General features: G+C 33.8%; 2 long non-coding RNA genes across 2 annotated transcripts; one reads left to right on the top strand and one right to left on the bottom strand.

Annotated features, from left to right (window-relative positions):
- The first annotated feature begins 565 nt into the window (after positions 1 to 565).
- LOC148779546 (uncharacterized) lies at positions 566 to 12,130 on the top strand. Its single transcript, XR_016045288.1, has 2 exons — positions 566 to 642; positions 11,827 to 12,130. It is a non-coding gene; the product is annotated as an uncharacterized LOC148779546 (long non-coding RNA).
- Positions 12,131 to 13,216: 1,086 nt separating this feature from the next.
- On the bottom strand, positions 13,217 to 15,976 carry LOC110006969 (uncharacterized). Its single transcript, XR_002280390.2, has 3 exons — positions 15,533 to 15,976; positions 13,701 to 15,393; positions 13,217 to 13,603 (listed from the first exon to the last, which is right to left on the bottom strand). It is a non-coding gene; the product is annotated as an uncharacterized LOC110006969 (long non-coding RNA).
- Between the last annotated feature and the right edge of the window lie 7,926 nt (positions 15,977 to 23,902).

The following is a 23,902-nucleotide window of genomic DNA, read 5'->3' as shown; positions in this document are numbered from 1 at the left end:
CCAATTCTCCGATCCGAATTACCGATTCACTAATCTGACACAGTTTTTGGGGTGGCCAATTTAGGTCACCAATCTAATTTTTTAAACCTTGAAAAAAAGTAAAGCTTCCCGTCAAAACTCTCTGAAGAGATTGTAGTATCAGTGTTGGAAAATCTTCAAATAGGTCATCTGGATTTTGACCATTATGGTGAAAACAATAAGGATTTCAAGTTCTATTAATATTGTATATTGTAGCACATTATCTATATTGTCCATTCTCATGTCGTTTGAATTCTTTAATGGGAAAATATCCTATTATCCCCTATTTTTAACTTCTATATCTCATCAGACCAATAATCTAAAATATTACTTATAAGCCAAAAGACTACATTTTTTCTATCTTGCAACCCCCTCCACTCCTTTGACCATGAAAATTTGACCCAAATAAATACAAAAATGACACTATAACCAAACTTCTCCTCTCTGTTAACTCATTGCCCTCTCCGTTAACTCATCATTTCGAACAACCCTCTCTTACATCACCGCTTATCTCTCTCTAGTGAAACCAGACGCAGCTCTCACTCTTGCGAAAACCAAATGAAGCTCGCTCTTAGAACCTCAAAGGCAGCTCTAGTGCGTTGGAACTCAGAAACACTATACCAGGTATGCTCTATCTCTATATCAAATATTTTTGGGCCTCTTTGCATTTTCCCTCTCTCTCTATTTCGAATTTTTCAGGGCTTTTTTTATCAGTTTTTTCCTCTCTCTCTCTCTCTCTCTCTCTCTCTCTCTCTCGAGATTTTTAATGTTTTTCATCTGCTTATTCTATCCCAGTCTTTTTTTTGTTTGTTTTTTAGATCTTTATCAGTTTCTCTTTATCTCTTCCTATCTCTATTTTTTGGGTATTCTCTCACTTTCTCTCCATCTCTCTATTTTGAGATTTTTAGGGCTTTTCATTAGTTTATTTTTATCCCTATCTCGTTTTTTTTTTTTTTGTTTTTGGGATCTTTCTGAGTTTTTCTCTATCTCTTCCTACCTCAATTTTTTTTTGGGTATTTTCTCAGTTTCTCACCATCTCTATCATGAGACTTTTAGGATTTTTCATCAGATACTTCGTTTCTACCTCTCTCTCTCTCTCTCTCTTTGTATTTCTCAATATTCCCTTCAATGTCTCTATTTTTTCTTCCTCACACGGTTTCTCTCTCTCTCAACTTCTAATCTTTTGGGATCCACCCCTCTCAGAGATGTTTTTTACAGAGATTTTTCTTTAATGTTAACAATAATTTTTTATGCAATGAATGTAAAACAATATTTTGTGAGAGGTTTTTTTACAGAAGTTTTACTGCTATATTTTGTGTAGCTGTAACAATGAATAGAGTGACTGAAAATGCATAGATGCAATTATTGGAAGCAATTACATTTCAAAAAAAAATTATTGAAAGAAATTATCATGACAACTATTTTTTGGCTGATTAGGATCCCTGTATTCATAAAAATTTCTGGTTTTGTTGGCATCATCTTAGAAAAATTATTGAAAGAAATTATCATGACAACTATTTTGTGGCTGATCAGGATCGCTGTATTCATAAAAATTTCTGGTTTTGTTGGCATCGTCTCAGACACTTCTGCCAATTTCAACAATTATTTCTTTATTTCATAATGATTATATGTGTTTATGGTTATTTGGCCTTTGTCAAATTCAACAATTATTTCTCTATTTAATAACGATTGCATGTGTTTTTGGTTAATTGGCCTTGATTCTGTTTACTCCTATTTAGAAGTACTACAACTTTTCCTTATTAAGTGTCTAAAATTGGCAGAATTACCCTCTTTTGCTGATTAACTGTCTGAAATTGGTAATTACCCTGCATGACAGCTTTGTCCTTTGGATTCAATGTGGCACGCATGGTCTTTGATTTTTTCTGAAAACAAAATACAAGTAAGGGGTTCTCAAGTTACATATAGTTGTTTAAGAAATGATAGTATAGATATAGTTGTAAAGTTATGGCTGATCAAGCAACATACAAGCATATAAGCCTGAAATCTGATGATTATATAAAACTAGTTGCTCACTCGGTTGAAAATTGATTGCCCTTGTCATTTGATAGATACGTTGCTCTTATTGGCAGATTATTCTTTATATGAGTAGTGTTATGTAGATTGAAGTAGATAAGCTTAAATAAACATAGGATTCATTTCCATAAAATAGTAAAGCCCACAAAAATAAGCAAGGCTATATGAGGCCTCATGGCCACACGTGCCAACATCTCTCACTTAGCCTTGACGGCCGAGCGTAATAATAAGTTATAGGTACACTTCCACTTTTTAGTGTGACATTTAGGACAATATTTTGTTATGAGGTTTCTTACACTTTCGCGGATATGCCTCTCATAAGAAATGTCCGTAATTTCAATCATTAGGATTTTCAAGCTAATGCAGATTTGTCACGCATAGTAACTAAGTAACTTAAACATTTTTAAGTCCCATTAAGCTAATGAGCTTAAACAATAATTCAACACTTAGTCCTGTTGTTAATGGGTCAGCGATCATATCTGATGATGGAAAGTAACTAATAATTACTTTATTTTCTCAACTACATCTTGCATATAGTGTTATTGTACATCTATGTGTTTTTCTTTGGAGTTATTTGCTCAACTTTATATTCATTTAATTACAGCTTGATTATCACAAAACATTTGGATCGGTCCGTCAATTATTTGTAGCTTTAAGTCATTTATGAAGTGCTTTATCCAGAGAGTGAAAGTACATGCAATGCGACATGCAATGTACTCTGCTTCTTGTGTGTACCTAGCAATACATCCTTGTTTATTGCTAGACCAAGAAACAATAGCACCTCCAAAGATAAAAACATGTCATGAGGTAGACTTACTATCGTCCTTGTCCCCCGCAAAATCTGCATTTGGATATCCTAAAATTTCAAGCTTATCTTCTTTAAAACTCAATTTTAGATGTTTTGTTCCTTTAATATACCTTAGAATTCTTTTGACTGTCTTCCAATGAGCTATGCCTAGATTGCTTTGATATCTACTTACAAGACCTACAACATAGCTCAAATCTGGTCTTGTACATTGTACTGCATATACTAATCTACCAATAGTTTGTGCATAGAGAATATTAGGTTTTTCTTGTTTTTCTACTAGACAATCCTTCCTAGACAACTTCGCTCCCTTTTCAATAGGAGTTGACAATTTTAAATCTTTTAATAAAAATCAAGATATCTCTCTTGACTCAAGCATAACATTCTAGATTTTATATCTCTAATTATTTTTATGCCTAGGACATAAGATTCTTCTCCCATGTCTTTCATCTCAAACCGAGAAAAAAGAGATAACTTAGTTTTATCAATTATTTCCAAGTCATTTCCAGCTAATAGGATATCGTCTACATATAATGAGAGTATTATAAATTTACTTCCATTCTTCAAGACATTCACACAATGGTCTAATCCAGTGTTTTAAAAAACGCCGAGTCGAACCGGACTCGCCCGGTTCGACTCGGAAATCGTGAAAAGGGGACCGGATCGCCTAAAAAATCGGAAATCATCCGGTTCTAGAGAGAACCGGACGATTTTGTACAGTGAATCGCCGATTCACTATACGGAATCGGTAAGTCCGAACAGTGAATCGGCGAGTCCCATACGGAATTTTTTTTTTTTTTTTTTTTGTTGTTGTAATCCATGATAGATTTTTTTGTAATACTTGATCGATTTTTTTGTAATCCATGATCGAAGTGTTTTTGTTTTTTTGTAATCCATGATCGAATTTTTTGGTATTTTGTAACCCATAATAGAATTTTTTGTAATCCATGATCGAAATGTTTGTTTTCTTTTCTTGTAATCCATGATCGATTTTTTTGTTTTTTTTGTAACCCATGATAGATTTTTTTGTAATCCATGATCGAATGTTTTGTAATACATGATCGAAATGTTTGTTTTTTTTTTGTAATCCATGATCGAAATGTTTGTTTTTTTTTTTGTAATCCATGACTGAATTTTTTGTTTTTTGCTTTTTTTGTAACCCATGATAGCGTTTTTTGTAATCCATGATTGAATTTTTTGTAATCCATGATCGAACTGTTTTTTTCTTTTTTTGTAATCCACGATTGAATTTTTTGTTTTTTTTTGTTTGTTTTTTTTTGTTTGTTGTTTTTTTGTAATCTATGATCGAATTTTATGTAATCCATGATCGAATTTTATGTAATCCATGATCGAGTTTTATGTAATCCATGATCGAATTTTATGTAATCCATGATTGAATTTTTTGAAAATTTGTGATTTTTTTTTTTTAATCCATGATCGAATTTTTTTTTGTAATCCATGATAGAATTTTTTGAAAATTTGTGATTTTTTTTTTAATTCATGATCGATTTTTTGAAAATTTGTTTTTTTTTTTTTTTAATCCATATTATTCAAAGAGAAAATGAGAGAGATGATGATTCTGAGGCCACCCTATCCCAGCCATATTATTCACATATCGAGTCCCAACAGCAACAGTGTAGGGATGAGCACGAAATACTGTAAATTAAATGCTGAATGGCGGTTCATGCAGGGAAAGAACATATCGATATTCGCATATTCATTCAAAAACATGAAAATTCTTAATGGAATACCCTCATTTTTTATTGAATTCCTAAAAAACAATATTTATAATGAATTTTAATAATTTTTTCGAATTTTTTTTAAGCTTTATTCTGACCGATTCACCCTATTCCAGATCCGGATCGCCGATTCGCCAATCCGGATCGGTTTTTTGGAAGCCCGATCCGGGTCACCGATCCGTTTTTTAAACCATTGGTCTAATCTATTTACTTCATCTCATGGCATCATGAAATGTTGAGTGCCCTTGTCTTAAAGATTGTTTTAAATCATATAAAGACTTATTTAATTTATATACCATATTTTCATAGTCCTTAATTATGAGGCCCTTAGGTTGCTTCATATATATAGTTTCTTTTAGTTCATCATTTAAGAATGTTGTCTTAACATCCATTTGGTAAATTTCTAGGTCATAATATGCAACGATTGCCAAAATTATCCTAATAGATATAAACGTTGCAATATGGAAATAAGTTTCAACATAAGCGATTCTCTTTCTTTGGGTAAAACCTTTTGTTGCTAACCTAGCTTTAAATTTATCGATTGATCCATTAGATTTTAGCTTCATTTTAAGTTCCTATTTGGAACCTATAGGTTTTTTATTTGGGTAAAATCTTCTAAGAACTCAGTATATCTATGTTCAATGAGTCCCTTATCTTTATAAAAAAATTGATAACTCTTTGAACCTTCGGGGTATCCTATAAAATTACAAGATAGAGTTTTATTTTCTAACTTGTTTCTATGCTGATATAAAATTAGAACATGTGTTACTTCTTTAAGTTAGTTACATCAGGTTTTCTACATGTCCGCAATTTAAAAGGGGTAGAATCTATTGCTTTAGTTGGAACCTTATTAAGAATATATATGGATGTGCTTATTGCTTCTCTCCAAAAAGTCTTAGGTAGGCTAGCATGAGCCATCATGGATCTAGTCATTTCTAATAGGGTTTTATTACGCCTTTCATCTATAACATTTTGTTGTGGCATATAAGGCATAGCGGTATGTCTTTTAATATCATTTTCTTGGCAATAAGTGTTGAAATCTTCAGATGTGTATTCACCTTCCCTATCAGTTCTAATAATTTTTATGTTCCTGCGTAATTGGTTTTCTACGTCATTTTTATATTTTTAAATATTTATATAGCTTCTGATTTATGGTGGATTAGATAAACTATCCAAACCTAGAAAAATCATCAATAAAAGTGAATAAATATGACATCCCTCTATGAGTTTTAATATTGAAAGGCCCACAAATGTTTAAGTGGGTCATATTCAATAACTCATTAGCTCTCTCCCCTATATTGGCTAAGTGTTATTGTTACAATCCTCTAGTTCTCTCTCCTATATTGGCTAAGTGCTATTGTTACCATCTTCTATGAAGGTGGAAGGCTATTTAAGATTGTGGAAACTTGCACGTGCTCGGGAGCTTCATTCCCATAAGTGGCTAAGTTCTTAATTATAACAACCATCTTGTTTACATGCTCCACTATATCGTCACCCTCTTTCATTTTAAATGAATTATATTGTTCTAATAGCCATGGGAGGTGAGTTTCATAGGTCGAGTCATTCTTTTCTTATATTGCATCTAGCATTTTCTTAAATGTTTTATAATATTCAAATACCTTCATATTGCATAAAAGTTAACATTGATGTTTTAGCTATGAGGTCATTTTTTAAGAATTTTTCTAACTTCTTTTGTTCTTCTTTAATTAGTTTAATACCAACTACTGGTGGATCTTCTTTTAGTACATTTATTATTTTATTTTGAATGAGGAGATATTTCATTTCTTCTAACACATGCCAAAATTGGTTCCATTCAAATTTTCAAATTTAGGTTTAGCTCTAACAATTCTACTGGCCATGAGACTAGTTATGTTATTTATGAGTGGCCTAAAAATTAATTTTTAAGTTCAAAGAAACTAAATAAAAACCACCAAAAATAATAAATATGTGGTCAATACGAGTGATAACAAGAGTGCCACAAGATAAAATCAACTAAAAATGAATTCTAATTATCCTTACAAAAAAAAAAAACATAAATAACATAAAATGAAGCGTTGCTATTTCTACCAAATTTCTCTAGGATTCTCTATGTATCATGTCACTACCTCCATTAGCAATTGACTAGTTCTCTCGGTCTCAAGACAATGGATAACATATCATTAGACAAAATATTTAGCTAACATATAGTTCCCATTGATATTATATTATATCCAAAGATATAAAATTCAGCAATATGTGCTCCTATTACTAACGGACAAGCTTTCTATGTTTTTCCTACAACATAAAACTTATATACTTTTCCTTATCCAACCGTCCATTCTGAATGGAGGGCTAAGATTTCCCCAATCACAATGTCACGTCTTTACACTATTTTATTTTTAATTTTTTCTATAAACTATTTTGACACCAAATTTGTACGTCCAATCCTCTATTAAACTCGCAATAGACAAAATTATAAAAAAATTTATTTCCAATAAAATAAAATGATCAAAATACCCCTAAAAGTTTTAAGGGGTATTTTGGTCATTATATTTTATCGAAAAATTATTTTTAATATTTTTATAGGTGCGCCACAATGAGAAGATGGCACGTACCAAATTTCATATTCATGTAATTTGTATAAAAAAAATCTAAAAATAAAATACTTTGAGACGTCGGATCTAAGATCAAACAGTGAGTGGTTCTCTTGATCAAAATTTAACGGCTGGATGATACGGGAAGCATAAATCTTCTATGCTATGGGGGAAGCATAAAAACCTTTTCCATTACTAATATCCGAATATGCGTTCATGAGTATCTTATTAATAGAGAGAGAAATAAAAATAATACACGCAACAGCTCTCGGTTCTAAAGAGAGCGACTCAATTTTACTTTAGAGTTTAGAGGTATCTTTTTGCACTTCAAAACATTCCACTAGTACTACGGTGCTTGTATACGGTTGAAAAGGTCAAACAAGGGATCAAGGTAAAATATATAATAAAAAAATATTACTTTTACCACATTTATGGAAAATAAAGATTGGTAAATGTTGTTCATATGGTTTTCCAGGAGGACATCAGAAGGGTAAATTAAAATAAAATCAAGTAGGGTTTAACCCTTTTCACTACCAAAAGTATACAAAAGTAAAATAAAAGGTTAGAGAGGTGATGAAAAACAAATTCCCCCTTTCCGAGAGAAGCAAGTTAAAAAAAAAAATTGGGCCAGGAATGGTGAAGCCCTTTAAACGGGTAGGTACAACTGTACATAGAGTCCAGAAAAGGGTAAAGAAACCCTTTTTAGATGTTATTTAATGGAAAATTGTTTCATACAAGCTGGACTGCATTTCTACGTATGTGGTCTAGAAAGTGTAAAGCATCCATCTTAAACATGGTTGCAAGTAGGTGTTCTATCTAGAAACAATGGAAACTAACGATCTAAATATTTTCTTACTAGAATTGTTATTTCTAGTTTTTAAAATTTATTTATTTATTTTATATTCATGAACTCCCTGTTAGAGATTACATGTCCTTAAATTTTAAGTCCTAAAATCCATCTCAAAAATGTATTTATTAAGAGGCCCACATTTCTACATATGCAGGCTTGGCCGCATAAAAACCGGGTCCTTATTTATTAGTAGTATCAATTTTCCTTTCAACGGACTTTGACCTAACCCCTAGATGAATATTAGGGTTAAAAAAAATTTTTTACAGTAATATGTGGGCTACCCACACACAAAGAGAATGTAAATGATCCAAAACACAATAATGTATGGCAGCCAACAAAATATATAGGAGAAGAAAATATTATGCATAGATTATGACAAACACAATGTGAATATAGAGAGATGGTAAATCACGGAAGCTCTATCAAAAAAATAAAAAATAAAAAGGGAAGATGTACCCTGGATGGTTTGATACCAATGTAAGTAAAAATTGATGGAGCACGGAGAAACACCAAACCCGATATCAGAGAGGGTGTGCCGTGAGGGCTGGTGGTCGCAGAGCCCAAATTTAATTAGGATGTGGTGTGAGGCTAGTGATCGCAGACCCCAGATTTAATTCAGTCGGTATGACATCTAGCACATGCCCAAATGTAGGCAGCATTGAAGAAATCCCAGATGGTGGTTGTGGCTCACCAAACATAGGCAAGAAAATAGAAGAAGCATATGTAGGAATGATGTTTGGATCAGAGGATGATGCATATGAGTTCTATAAGTCTTATGCATTGACCAAAGGTTTTGGGATTCGCAGGGGGACTACTCATAACAAGGAAGGTAAACAGATCGATAGGGTTTATGTGTGCTCGAAGGAAGGGGTTAAACAAGATAGACCTAATAAAAGTAGAAAGGTTTACCCTGAATTAAGGTGTGGGTGCAAAGTTTGGATATGCATAAGTTGTCAAGAAGACGGTGAGTGGAAAGTGACTAGCGTTGTTAATGTTCATAATCATGTTCTACTTAGTCCAAGAAATGCTCGTCTAATTCGCACGCATCGATCATTGTCGAGTGCTACAAAGTCATTGATACACTCAATGAGCTCGGCAATGGTTAAGCCTAGACATATTCATAGAGCAGGCTGAAGGGATAGACAATGTCCCTTGTACACAAAAGGACATTCAAAATGACATAGCAAACCCTAGAAGAAAACTTAGTGGAGAATATGACAATTTAATTTTGCAATGACTCTATAAAGAGAAGCAATTGAACCCATCATTTTTCTATAGATTGAGATTAGATGATGAAGATCACATTCACAGTATTTTATGGGTAGATTCTACATCTAAAGTTTCCTATCAGTGCTTTTCTGATGTGGTTACCTTTGATACCACATACAAGACAAATGTGTTTGGTATGCCCTTTGCACCTATACTTGGTGTAAATAACCATTTCAATACAACTTTCTTTAGATTTGCACTCATATTTGATAAGAAGATAGAATCATTTATATGGGTATTTGAAAACTGGTTGGAAGCCATGGGTGGACGACAACCACACATTATTCTCACTGATCAAGATTCTGCAATTTCATATGCAGTGAGGCAAGTTCTTTACCACAGTAAGCATCATTATTATAAGTGACATATAGTTGCAAATATCAAAGAAAAAATGTGTCATGTCTTGCGTATGCATCCTTCTTATTCAGGTACCTTTCGGAGGTGTGCGGCTAGCTCAACTATTGAACAATTTGAATTGCCTTGAAAATCAATGATTGATAATTATAACCTTGAAGACAATGAATGGCTCAGTAGACTTTATGGTTGTCGCATGCAATGGGTCGACGCATACTTGGCTGGCACGTTCACTGCTGGCATGACTTCTACTCAAAGGACTATAGGGATGAATTGTCACTTCAAGACATACTTGACACCCACAACAAGCTTGCACACATTATTAGAAGTAATTGCAAAAGTCAAAGATAAGAAGGTGTAAAAAGAGAGGTAAAATGACTTGAAAGACTTTCAAACTAATCCAGTATTGTGAACAACTACTTTCATTGAGTCACATGCATCAAAAATCTACGCTCAAAAGATTTTAAAGATATTTGGTGAAGAGGTGGCTAATTGCTTTAATTTTACGAAGGAGATATTTGAAGACAATGGACAACTTGCTACCTTTAAGGTGGCAGTCTCAGGGTCCGGATCTAGACAATACTTATTGAAATTGAATTGTCATGACAATTTTGTTTCTTGCAATTGTCACTTCTTTGAGAGAATGGGTCTTCTTTGCAGGCAAGTACTGAAGATTTTTATGATGAAAGATGTTTTTGAAATCCATCCACAATATATAATGAAGCGTTGGACCAAAGATGTGAAGAAGGGAGTTTTTATTGATAACATTGGGGAACAAATTCAAGCAATATCTGAGCTTTCACGCTCCATTAGATATAATGAGGTTATGCCGGCAAATCGATCATTAGCTGAGCGTGCTTCACATAGTGCAGAGGGCTATGAGTTTGCAATGTCCATAATACAAAATGAAATTCGTCAGTTTCATGAAAAGTTTGTGTGCAATAGAGGTCTACAAGATAATGCAATGAGCCATGTCAATAAAGATGACAATTCTGCTAGTTGTTGTAACACACCTGGTGGAAGTAACCATTGTCGCAATGTCCTTGAACCTACACGAGCACGGACAAAGGGACGTCCGGTCACTAAAAGACTGAAAGCTCTTTTTGAGGGATGGAAGTCGAAGACAAAACAAAGGAAATGTGCAGTCGGCAATGGCAATGGTCATGACAAAAGGAACTGTCCATTGTTTGTTTGTGATAGGTACAACTACAAACTTTTACAGACCTAAGGACAACTGCTTAAATTGAAATGCTAACATATGCATTTATCTTCTTCTTACAGGGCTAAGGACAAAACACCTCATAATCTTCGGACCTATAAGAAGGCAGTAGATGTGCTACAATGGTAAGTTCATATTTTTAAATTCAATTTCAAACATTTTTATATGCATGTAAGTTTTATTTATAATTTCATTTGGAACACTATGGTCACTCATATTGCATTTTATGTCTCTGATAGAGAGGACAAATTCATATGGAAGTACTTCAAAGGAGGTGGTTATGTTGCTGCAGGGATACAATATTTATGTCTCGTACATTGTATGTGTATATAATATTCTAGCAGAGATACATCTCTCTCTCTCTCTCTCTCTCTCTCTCTCTCTCTCTCTCTCTCTCTCTCTCTCTCTTTACATATATATATATATATATATATATATATATATATATATATCATTTTGCATAATGATCATTGCATTATTGCTGCCTTTGTTATGGTAAATGGAAGAAACAAATGGCTTTTGGTAAATTAGGGGTAATGAATCATAATTATATCAGTCATTTCAATGGAACTAAAATAATATTTCCTTCTTGACAACTTAGGGGATTAATATTGTATTTTATGAGCATTTCCATGAGGTCAGAAAAATTATCAGTTGTTTTCATTGGCTCTCTAATTGCTTTTTTGACTTGTACCAAGGCTAATTGGGCATTACAGTGGGGTATTTACTTTAATATTTTTTCAATTCCTTGTATGAGATGCCCAGAATTACCTTAATGTTTTTACTTTTCTAACTGCCTATGATAAATTGGAGCTCTCTCTCTCTCTCTCTCTCTCTCTCTCTCTCTCTCTCAATTTCTTTCCATCTGTCTAATCTTGGTTGATCTTTTTCATAAGGCATGATACATTAACATATAACCATGAAACATTCTATTTGACTATTGAATGATGTGGGTTATTGAACAGGTTCAAAAGTTGGTGGAGATGGGGTTTCCAGAGAGTCAGGTGCGAACTACGTTAGAAAACTGTGGAGGAGATGAAAACTTGGCATTGGAAAAGCTCTGAGGAAATGGAAAGCTTTAAATGTATTATGAGAAACTGTGAAAACTTGCTTAAACTTTCTCATATATGAAGATGCTTTAAATGTTATTAGTTGTTTTGAAATTATGTAGATTGACTTTTGTTTATCCCCACCTGGATTGCAACTCCACTTCATAATTGAGTGGAATATGATAAGATACTCTAAATGTTATTGGTTATTTTCAATGTATTGGAGAGAATAATATTGATGTGCAAATTATTTGCCTTGAAAAACATTTTGTGCGCATTCATCACTTGATACCTTTGTAACCAGCATTACGTTTCTGGTTGAATTATAACTGAGGATGTGTATTTGCTCACATGTGAGCATGTGTATGAGAGAGAGAGCCTTATATATTTGCTTTTTATTTTATTTTATTTTTTCTTTTTTGTGGAGAATTTGGACAATTTGGAGTGCTCTTTCAGTCTTATACAAAAGTTGTGGAACCAACATGCACTCACTTAAATTATACTTTTGAGATAACATCACTCTTCCTGTTAAGCCAGGGCTTAAATGCGTATTTGTGTGGACAATTTGGAGTAAGCATTTTACCACCCCAATTGCCTGATCAATACAATCGTAATATATTGTTTTAGAAGAAACATCACTCCACTAGCTGAGCTCTAGCCTAGTATCTCTCTCTCTCTCCCTCGCTCTCAAAAGTTTGTACATGAACTCAGGCCCGAACAGTTGTAATAAATAAATAATGAAAATAGGTATCCAAAAATCAGCAATAAGCAAATCATAGAAGTAAGGGATATGCAAATGATGGCAATAGCATACACTCATCGCTATTGAAGTAGATCTTTTGTAGGAACGCCCAACCTTGTTTGAAAGTGAATGTTTGTTTAATTTGGGACTCTTTGGTTTTCATCAGGGAGACTTGAAGTTAATGAAAAGGGACTTGATAATTTGTTAGGTGAAACAATGTCAAAGTATCTCAAAACAAGGCATTACTTGTGTAGTATCACCAAATAATGTTCATTATCACTTTGTAGGTCTATATGGTGCTTTCACCATTCAAACCACTTAAGAATATCTGATTCTTGAAAGAGAGACAGAGAGAGATAGAGAGAGAGATTCAAACCACTTAAGAATATCTGATGCTTGAAAGAGAGATTCAAACCACTTAAGAGCATCTGATGCTTGCAAGAGAGATTCAAACCACTTAAGAATATATGATGCTTGAAAGAGAGATTCACACCACTTAAAAATATATGATGCTTGAAAGAGAGATTCAAACCACTTAAGAATATCTGATGCTTGAAAGAGAGATTCAAACCACTTAAAAATATCTGAATTGAACATTGATGTACGAATAAACTAAATTAAACATTGTTCTTCCATAGAAGATAGAGAACGATAAGTGTATACAATTATAAATGTATGGATACCATAAAACATATATCCATTCTTTTTACAAAAAATACTAGAGCAAACATCAATGTCATAAATAAAATTACACAAAATAATTCTTTAAAGGTCTGCTTTATCATGGACCATAGCAACAGATTTACACTTCGCTTTTTCAGATGAAGATGCATCTACTCCATCAGCAACACAAGCATCTGAACTGTGAGACACGAACCTTTTAACCAAAGGTTTTCTATCTTCACCTAGAATTTCATCACACCACTCTTGATAGCCTCATCCAGTCTCATTCTGGTGATTAATATGATAAGATAAATGTGTGTTAGATATATGCTTACAAATGAATACCAATATACTTCTACAATATATCAACGAATAAATCACATACCTTCCAATTAGAGCATTTATAGAAATGCGTGTTGTAGTTATCATGTGTCTTTGCTATAAACACACGCATCTGACGACATCCTGGTTTGTGTTTACAAATCCTTAGAGGGAATTGGTTGTTGAGATCCATTATATAAATAAGTCATAACGAATATATTAAAAAAATCGTCACAAACATTATTAATCGAATTATCTAAGATGGTTAACAATGGGTAACGAACCTAATAGATATAATGAAACTGCTCCAAAAAATTGTCACTTGATGTATAAGACTACTTTAGGCAGATTGATATACACAAAGAGAGACGATCATCTTTCCTAACATGGGATTGAAATCTAAACTTGAAGCTTGTGCCAACTGTTATATCTAAGTATTCAAAAATATAACATCCATGAGAAGCATATCCACTGTACAGTGGCCACATAAGCCTCTCCGCATACTCTAACCTTGCTAACAAAGTGATATCCATATAGTTCACTAAAAATAAATGATATGCACGCAATTGGTCCTTCAAAATTCACAATTGACATTCACCTCAAAGTCCATAGCATTCCATATCATTACGCACGCACAAAACCTAAAAAATGAACATCTTCTGGAATTCCACGTCAAAAGAAAAGCTGATTCTAATTCCTATTGAATCCAACAACACGCATTAGTTAAAATAACGGACTTTCCCTTCTTACAATGGACCAGCATCGACAAAGGAAAACGAACGTCGGGAACGTATTTTCTATGAAGCAAATCATTTAGCATATTATGTTCCACGCAATATAATTCATGGCATAAACATTTATACTGGTTTACCTTCAAACTACTACATTCTGCTTGAAAATCAGACAAAATGGTGCAAAAGTACAAGTCCCTAGGACTTCTCCACCACTAAATTAACAGCCAAAAGATAAAAACAAATAACAATTAAACCTGAAATCCATGCGTCACATTTGAATGACTAAATAAATTGAAATACGAGGATCACTGTGCAGATAAATATTACTATTTACATGTAAATTTGGACATTATAAAGCATAGCATTTGAATGCACTCCTTTTAAAGCAATAAATTGATGAAGTAAAAAAAGGTTGGAGATCTGTTAGCTTTCTGAAACTCTATCCCTGAAGCCACAGCAAACATAGAAATCAAAAGTTTCATAAACCATGAATCGGGCAATTGGCTCGATTATGATAACAAGCTCTCGGGTCCTATTCCAATTGAGTCTCTCTCTGCAAATCCCTCACTCATTTGGAGCTTTCTAGGAATGAGCTTAGTGGCAGTATACCTCCTCAACTTGGGGAGCTCATAGGGTATTGGAGCTCCTAATCCTACACGAGAATAACCTAACAGGGAGGATACCTTTCTCACTCTTCGAGCTCTCAAATCTGAAAAACCTCCCTCTAAGCTTCAATTATCTGAGAGGCCCGATTCCATCGAACATTGGGCCTTTGTATAATTTGAAGGGTCTGATACTATCAAATAACCAGCTTGAAGGCACGATACCTGAAAGCATTTCGAACTACACCTCTCTCACTGTACTTACTTTGACATATAATAGATTAACAGGACCAACACCCTATGGATTTGGAACGTTGCAGAACCTGAGTTTTCTCTCCCTAGGAGGTAATCGAGGTTAAAATACCTTTCAAAAATCAAACCAGAGGCCTCAGCCAAGTTGCAATAACCGCCATCCCTCCTCCTAATCAAGAAATAGAAGATATATAAAAATCAGCTATTCCCTAACTCACCGGAAAACTATAAACCCGGCAGAAACGTGAAAAAAATAAAAATAAAAAAATAAAATAAAATAAAATAATGGAAGTTGGAAAAGGGAATACCAGGGAGGAGAGCCTTGGCACAGGGAAGAGGAAGAGAAGAAAACCAGGGAGGAGAGCTTCTTCTTTGTTGGAAATGGCGTAGGAAAAGAGCTTTTTCTATGTTGGAAGAGAGAGAGAAAAGGGCCTTTTTTGTGTAAGCTTCTTCTCCGTTGGAAGAGAGGAAGCTGTTTTTTGTGTAAACCTATGGAGAGAGAGTGAAGAGGAAGAGAAAGAGGACGTTGAGAAGAGAGAGAGAGTTAAAAGTGTTTTAGTCAGCACTTGCGACGCGTCAGGTGCGTCAGAGTATACATTAAAAAATTAATTTTTTTGAATTCACCTGAATGGTTGCAGGCGGCGTTAAAGCAATTTTTTGAAGACCGTCCATCAACAGCGTAATGATCCAGACCGTCGACGTTTGGGAACGGGGGTGTGCCAGCCGGCTAACATAAGCTTTTTCCCTATATATATATATATATATATATATATATATATATATATATATATATATATATATATATATATAAAGAATTTTTAATAATAAATAAACTTAAATAAACATGAAATTCCTCCCATAAAAATAATGAAGTCCAAAAAAATAGGCAAGGCCAAGTAAAGCCCCATGGCCACACATGCCAACATAATGGTTATCAAAACCTGACAAACATTTCTCGGTAAATATGGAGACCTAATATTAAGATCATCATCACATACAAAACATCATATTACTGGATATTATTGGGATGATGGTCACTAAGACCAAGATTCATTAGAACACTTCTTTCGTGCTTACATATTTGAATGAGTAACACCCTTCTCTCGTGTTTGATAGTTAGGTCCATAGTCATTGATCAAACCATATATCCATGTGTATTACTACCTTAAATAGTTTATACAAACACAAGGCGGTACTAAAACACAATGTATTAGAAACTGGCTCTTTTCGAACATATTAGCACTTATCTCCTAATGTCTATAATCTCCATTCATATTAAAAAAACAACCAAGATATAATCAAAGAAGTATAAAAGATATAATAAAGTTACTTAATCTTCTTTTCCTCTATGACCTTACCATGTAATATGGAATAGATTTCACACCTGAAAACTATGTAACGTGGTACCTGAGTTTCCTTGATTATTGATTTTGCTTGTTGAGGAATTTTTGTGATCTTGGAAGAGTACATAACTGATGAAAAATCACTTGGTCATCATCTTTTACATGTTGATGAAGCATCCACCTCTTCGGCCGTTGGATTTTCCTTACTTAAATGAAAAAATACTATTCTTTATGTCATCACACAAAAAATCACACTCTTGATGTTCACACCGATTGTAGGGTTTTCTATGCTTCCACTAAGACTCTCTACACATCTCTTCATTGCGAATAGAAATCAATATGTTTTCATAGGTATTATATTTCTAGTTCTTTATGCAATTCCCCGATTGAGTACTCTTCACATAGAGTGTCATATCTCCTCAACTTTGTATTAACTCTCTCTGAAATTTTACTATTATGAATTATGTTCATGGCACACTATAAAACTTTTGAATGAGCCCTAAAAAGACTTACATTATAAGGAGTACAAAAATGTGCCTTAACATGCCACATCTTTTAATATATTGCATAATAGAAAATGAGCATTCCATGATAAAAATATGATCTCTCTCAACTCATGAAGAGTTTATCTCTGAAACTTTTTTAGTATTGAAATAGACTAGAAAAACACAGAATAATGCTCAGCTCCATCCCGAAATCACACCATTCAGTAGTCTACTATACAATTTTCACAACAAAAAAATAGGTTGCACATCTCTCAATAAAATAATTGTTTCTCTCAATTCAGAAAAGATTTCTTCCTCAAACCTTTTATATTGAAAACTAGACTCAAAACCAAATATTGACATCATGATGTAAGTCTTAAATAATATTTTTCTTCATAGAAATAAATAATTGACATTCATTTCACAAAACAGGTCATACTGCATAATTCCAGGATGAACACTATCTAATAAAATTGTTTTTCCTCTCTACCCACATGAAATTTGCCTTTGAAAACTATTTTATTTGAACGTAAACATAGAATGGTAACACATATGTTTCTGCAGGTCTCTTATCACTATGTTCAGTACACTTGACAAATATAGACATTTATATATCAATGAAACACATCAAACTGCAGAAATTCAATACGACCTCTCTCTAATAAAAAAAATTTATTCTTTATTTCCCATGGATATTTCTCTCTCAAATTTTTTTTTAGATATTAAACTCAAAATGGCAATTTAGAAACTTAGTGTGGGCTATAAAACACTTTGTTACGAGTGAAAATAAAATCATGACTTCCAAGTCACCGAAACAGTTTTCGTTGCAAAAAACAATACTTGCATCCCTACAATAAAATGACTATATCTTTTAAATCATGGTTTTCTCTATGAAATTTTTTTGTTGAAAATAGACTTAATTTGATGAGTTACAGTCAAATGTTACCCAAAAATAAAGTCAATTGATTGGTGGAAATATTCATGGAACTCATTTGACAGTTCTTAGATTTTATCGGGTCAGAACTAATATCCTTCATTAATGATTCTATAACTCTAAATTTCCATAGGATCTCCTACTGAAATTTTGCAGGAAAATTCTACTCTCTAAAACAGAAAATATCACTAAAGTATGCAATAGATAAATACCTCATTATCTTCTTCTCCAAAACATCATAGAATACCTAATTTTGCATATTATCTTTTCTGTATTTGAATGTGCTAATAATTCTTCCGGAGGTATATCACTTGACCACAAAAGTCATTGACTTTGTTATCTCTGATTTCCAACTCATCAAAAATAATGAAATAAAAGAAATAAAGAGAAAATAGATCTAATTTGATACAAATGAAAGTTGGCCTACATGATCTAAAATGGTGTATATAATTTTTAATTTTTTTTCACATCAAACTAGAATACTTATAATGGTCTAATTACAATAAATTCAACCAATAACAAATAAATGAATAATCAAAACTGGTTCTCACTTATTGTCACTAATTACAACTTTTTTTATTCAAATGAATAAAACCAACATAATGCTTTTGTGATAAGAAAGCATAAGAAATAAAATATTGCAAACCACAAAGCAAGATACTGGACAATTACCTCAACCGGAGTTAGTACACCCCCACGACGACTCCTTTTCCTATAGTGCATAAGATTGACTGAACTTTATCTGATCTTCCAGATATAAGAAAACACTGGCTAAACTCTTTCACAAAGTATGAGAGCAAAAAAACTATCTTCTTCAAGGTCTCAATGCCTTAGAAATGCTCCTATTTTTCTCAATGCCTTAGAAATGTAGAGTGGGACGTACCCATTTTTCTCAATGCCTTAGAAATGCAGAGTGGACGTACACATTTTTCTTGTGTTCTTATGGGGTCGTACCCGTATATCTCTATTAGAGAAATGAGAACTTGGAGAGAGAAAATTTCCAAAAGGTGGTGTGTCACCCCTAAAAGAATATAAGAGAGAGAGAGAGAGAGAGAGAGAATTTTGGTGTAGAAAATGAGAGGTGGAGAGGCCCCCTTTTATAGATGGATAAAGTTTCATTGGGAATAACAACTTTTAAATTTATCAGGTCGGGTCCAATTGATCTTAAGAGTCATGTGGGGTGAGAGATCTAAACCTTTCATTCTGAAGATCAAATATCATGATTCAAAAGATGATACAAGACCTTATTCTTCAGTTTTCTAAACATTTATTCCATCAAAATATAAGATAAGTAAAATACTAGGTACAATGTAGCTAGTCAAAAACTCTTTTCTTGTTTACATCTTTTTTAGAGTTCTTAATCTCATAAGATTCATAACGCATATCTTGTTTTCAATTTGAATTGCTCAACAAGATCTCATTATATTAAAATATATCTAGTTTTAATTTGACTTGATCAACAAATCTTTATTATTAAACCATATCTAAACACAATAACTAGAATCTCTATAAAAAATGAGTTGTACAAAAATAGGACATGCCATCTTCGACCTTACATAAAAAAAATGGCATGCCCAAGTTAACTCCACAAAAAGTGGCATGCCAACTTGGAGACTTTTAGATGGGACCCATGTGACATGCCATCTTCGGCCTTACATAAAAAAAAATGGCCTGCCCAAGTTAACTCCACAACAAGTGGCATGCCAACTCGGAGACTTTTAGATGAAACCCATGTGACCTCAAAATAAAAAAAATTAATTTTTTTAAAATGGTTTTGGATATTTAGAATATGTGAAATAAATTTTATTTATTATCTGAACATTTAAAAACTGGAAATTAAATATTTTTTAATTTTATAAACTCATTTTATAAAAATTAAATATCCAGAGATAATTAAAAATTCAAACAATAATTTTAAAAATTAATTATGATTAAAATAAATATAATTAAATAATTTTAATGAGAATAATATCTTCTAAGTCTAAGAAGTCTTAATATATTATGAAGCTTTCAATGTTATGCTCATTTGCTTTATCAACTTGACTCAACAATTTTTATAACCCACATACTAATGCAAGGGTTTATGATTGGGCAACCAAAGGGATGGCAACAGATCGGATACGGGTCGGGTCCAACTAGACCTAGACCAGACCTGAAAGAGCCTATATATACCCGAACCCGGACCCGACCCAAATGGTCCAAATTGAACATACCCAAACCCGTACTCGACCGGTAATTTTGGACCCGGGACTCATACCCTAAACTACTGTAAATCCTCTGCATTCTCTTACCAATGGAAATTCCCTTGTCCCTTTTTTTTTCCAATTCCTAAGCTCTATCTCTCTAGAATCCAGAATGCTTTTTAGAGAGAGAAAGAAAGGGACAATTTGTGTTTTTTAGAGATATAAAAAAGGAAAATTTTTTCATAAGCAGCAGGAAAGAGAGAGAGAGAGGGAGTGGCTCTGGCCTCTAAGAGCTTGGAGAAGGCAGGGACTCCTTTTCCTTGTCAGAAAGATGTGGATTCCAGCTCTGGCCATGCGTATATCAGGCCCCTGTTGCATGCGTACACCAACCTATTTCGATGGTTTCAGTCAGGTTCCGGCCATGCGTATTTTATGGTTGATTTCGGTGGTCTTTTTGGCGATTTGGTGGCTTATTAGCCCCTACAAATCTCCCCATCCATGACGACAAACACCTCAACATTTTGAATTTCCATGTGATTCCATCTCTCCCTTGACTGGTGTTTCGGCTAATCTTTGCTGGAATCTGGGGGGATTTGGTTGGAATCTAGGAAAACAAACTCATTATACACACTACACAATCCTTTGCAATTAGGGTTTCCATATGCTTGAATCAACTTCTAGATGAAGGGTTTTGGGGTGGAGGATGAGAGGGCAAGTAAGAAAAGCAGTAAGATAAACTGCTGTTAATGAGCTGGAAATTAGGGCTTCTAAGCTTATTGGTTCGAGTGAAGATGAGGCTCAACTGGTGCAACACTCCCATGGAAGTCACAAGTTAGCTAGAGAGAGAGACAGAGAGAGAGAGAGTTCGTATGTTGTGGTCTCTCCGTAGGTGGGAGGGATTAAAAAGAGAGTGAGAAAAGTGTTGGTGCTTCGTGGGTTGGAGTTTGGGAAAATATTTTAGTCCCGCATCAAAATATTTAGGGAGGTAATGAGAGAGGATTTACATTAAAAAAAAAAAAGGTCGAATGAAAAAGCATAAGGGGTGGGAAATTTCGGGTCTCAGGTTGGGTATGGGGCAGATCTACTGGTACCCGGATTTGTACCTAAAAATCTTTGGGTCCATTATGAAGGACATGGACCCTACCCTTTGGTTTTTGGTTTATGGTTTAGACCCATACTTGGACTCGTGTCAGGTATACCCGTTGGGTCTCGGGTCGGATTTCAGTCTATTGTCAGCTCTAGACAACTAAAATCGAATCTATTTGTCATAAAGGCTGAATGCAACCACAACTCTATGGTGGATAAGAGTAGTCCCTCGGATCCCTAGAGACAAACCCATCTGTTACAAAAAAATGATTGAAACTCTAAGGTGGATAAGAGTAGTCTCTCAAGGTGGATAAGAGTAGTCTCTCGTACATGTGCACGCTGCAACCTCAATGGTGTATTACTTTGTGATGGTCAACTCAATGGGTATTACTTTCCTGCAGTATCATATGCACGTACTGTGTGATGGTCAAGTGATGAGGCATTGGCTTTGGCTCTCGTCACTAGAGGTCAACCATCACACACACCCATAAACCCTCCTCCGTTTTACATTCATAGCCAAGTAATAAAGATCATGCCCAGGTAATAAAGATTTTTCAACTCAACAAGCCTAGCTTGTAAAGTTTCAACTCGACTGGCGCCAACCATCACACACACCCATAAACCCTTCTTCGTTTTACATTCATGCCCAGATAATAAAGATCATGCCCAGGTAATAAAGATTTTTCAACTCGACTGTCTAGCTCGTAAAGTTTCAACTCGACTGGCCAGCTCGTAAAGCCTAATTAGAGTATCAACGAATAACATTTGCCTATCTCGGTCTCTCTAGACCATAATATCTTTTCAACTTGACTGGCCCAACTTGTAAAGTTTCAACTCGACTAGCCTAGCCCATAAAGCCCTAATCAGAGTATCGACAAATAGCATTTTGCCTATCTCGTTCTCTCTGGACCATAATATCTAGGTCCTTTGGACCGCAATCTCTAGATCCCTCAAGACCACTATCTTTTGGTCCCTCAGGACCATATTCCCACCGGAGTTCTTTGATCCACTATATTGGATATTAATTAAATGTTCTCATAAGGCCTTTAATGACCACATAAACCCTACACAACCACCACGACCTTGGCCCCTATCCTCATGTCACACTTGTTTCCCTTATTGAAATTATTTTAGAAAACATTGAAACTTAAATGAACTTGTTTGGGTACTTTTCAATCCAGAAACCCTACCAATGTAAGCACCAGTTTGGATAAATTTTTATTTTTTCAAAAATGGAAAGCCAAAGAGTTTACTCAAAATATATTTTCAATGTACAAGCCTAAAATCCTAGGACCTAAGTTTGGACGTAAGAACTTAGTTACCGGCCTCAATGAAAAAAATTTGTGAATGTGCCTTACAGATAACACCTCTCTATTAATTAAAAACCATATAATTTATGGATAGTCAAATTTAAGTGTTCGTTCTTAGGGAAAACAAAAAAAAAATGTTTTTTCTTTGGGTGTGGTTTCTATAAGGTTGCAATACAATTTTAGTGAAAAAATTCTTAGGATTATCTCAAAATTTATTTTCATATCTAATTATAAAATTTTATACTTTAAAATTGGTTAAAATCAAGTAGATTTATAAACCTATGAAAATCTTGAAAATGGACGATTTAGATAAGATGCATTATTTCTAGGACTCAAAATCTTTTTTTTTTTTTTACTATTCACAATCAATTAAAGGTTTTTTCAACATTAAACAACCTTTTTTGATGGATTTTTGAGGTGCATCTGTAATTGTACATTTTAAAATTGCGACCTTATATAAACGTTTTCCTTTTTCTTTTTTAGGGTCTCATGTTTTTTTTTTTTGAGAGACTCTCAATGTCCATTAATCAATATGATTATATAAGCTTGTCTTATACAGACAAATAAAGATGACAATAATAGAAGTAAACTGGAGACAGATACACTATACCCACAATAATTATAAAATACAAAATGTTGCACGTACTTTCTCATATATATTGATTATAATATACACCCTCTAAAATTAACTCTGTAGACATATATTTTTCTTAACACTTCTCAAACTCAAGATGTTATGAGAGAGAGCAACTAGAGTTTGAACTCTAAGTGCTAAGATGAGTAGTTAGATCTTTCAGGTGTATAGTTTGACCACTACAAGCAATTATTGTCATGCTCAAATTGCTTGATCAAGAAGCAGGAGAATAACAAAATACGAACCGTAGATCAATAGGCCTAAGAAACACAAGGCAAGAACAATGTAGTCTTGAGGACAAAGGATCAACAAAATCTTAAAAACAAAAGGTTTCTTTGAGTTTCAGATGCAACATAACGATTTTCCATCCTCTATCTAATCCAAATCATTTCCCTGTAGTGAGATTCAATCCTCACACAGACTACCCCCTTCTTTTTCTTTTTAAAGTTGTTAAGAAGAGCCTTTTTTTGCATCGGCAAGTTCATTCTCTGCGTGCTTCCTGCTTCTATCTCTCGAAAGTATTCAAATATATGAGAAATTCAAAATTGAGAATTTGAAAACCTAAGATCAAGTGGCATGGCCACAAAACCCAGTTCAGGGTCCGATGGCCACTAGCGTAAAAAAACATCTTTAGAACAGCTCATGTAAATAAACCCTAGGAAATTTTTGAAGAGATGATTTGAAGCTTTTTTTGGAGAGTCCA

The sequence above is a fragment of the Amborella trichopoda genome, chromosome 12, assembly GCF_054954075.1.
Source record: "Amborella trichopoda isolate Santa Cruz 75 chromosome 12, AtrichopodaSantaCruz75HAP2 v2.0, whole genome shotgun sequence".
In the NCBI taxonomy this organism is placed as follows: domain Eukaryota; kingdom Viridiplantae; phylum Streptophyta; class Magnoliopsida; order Amborellales; family Amborellaceae; genus Amborella; species Amborella trichopoda.
This window is presented reverse-complemented; position numbering and strand designations above follow the sequence as displayed.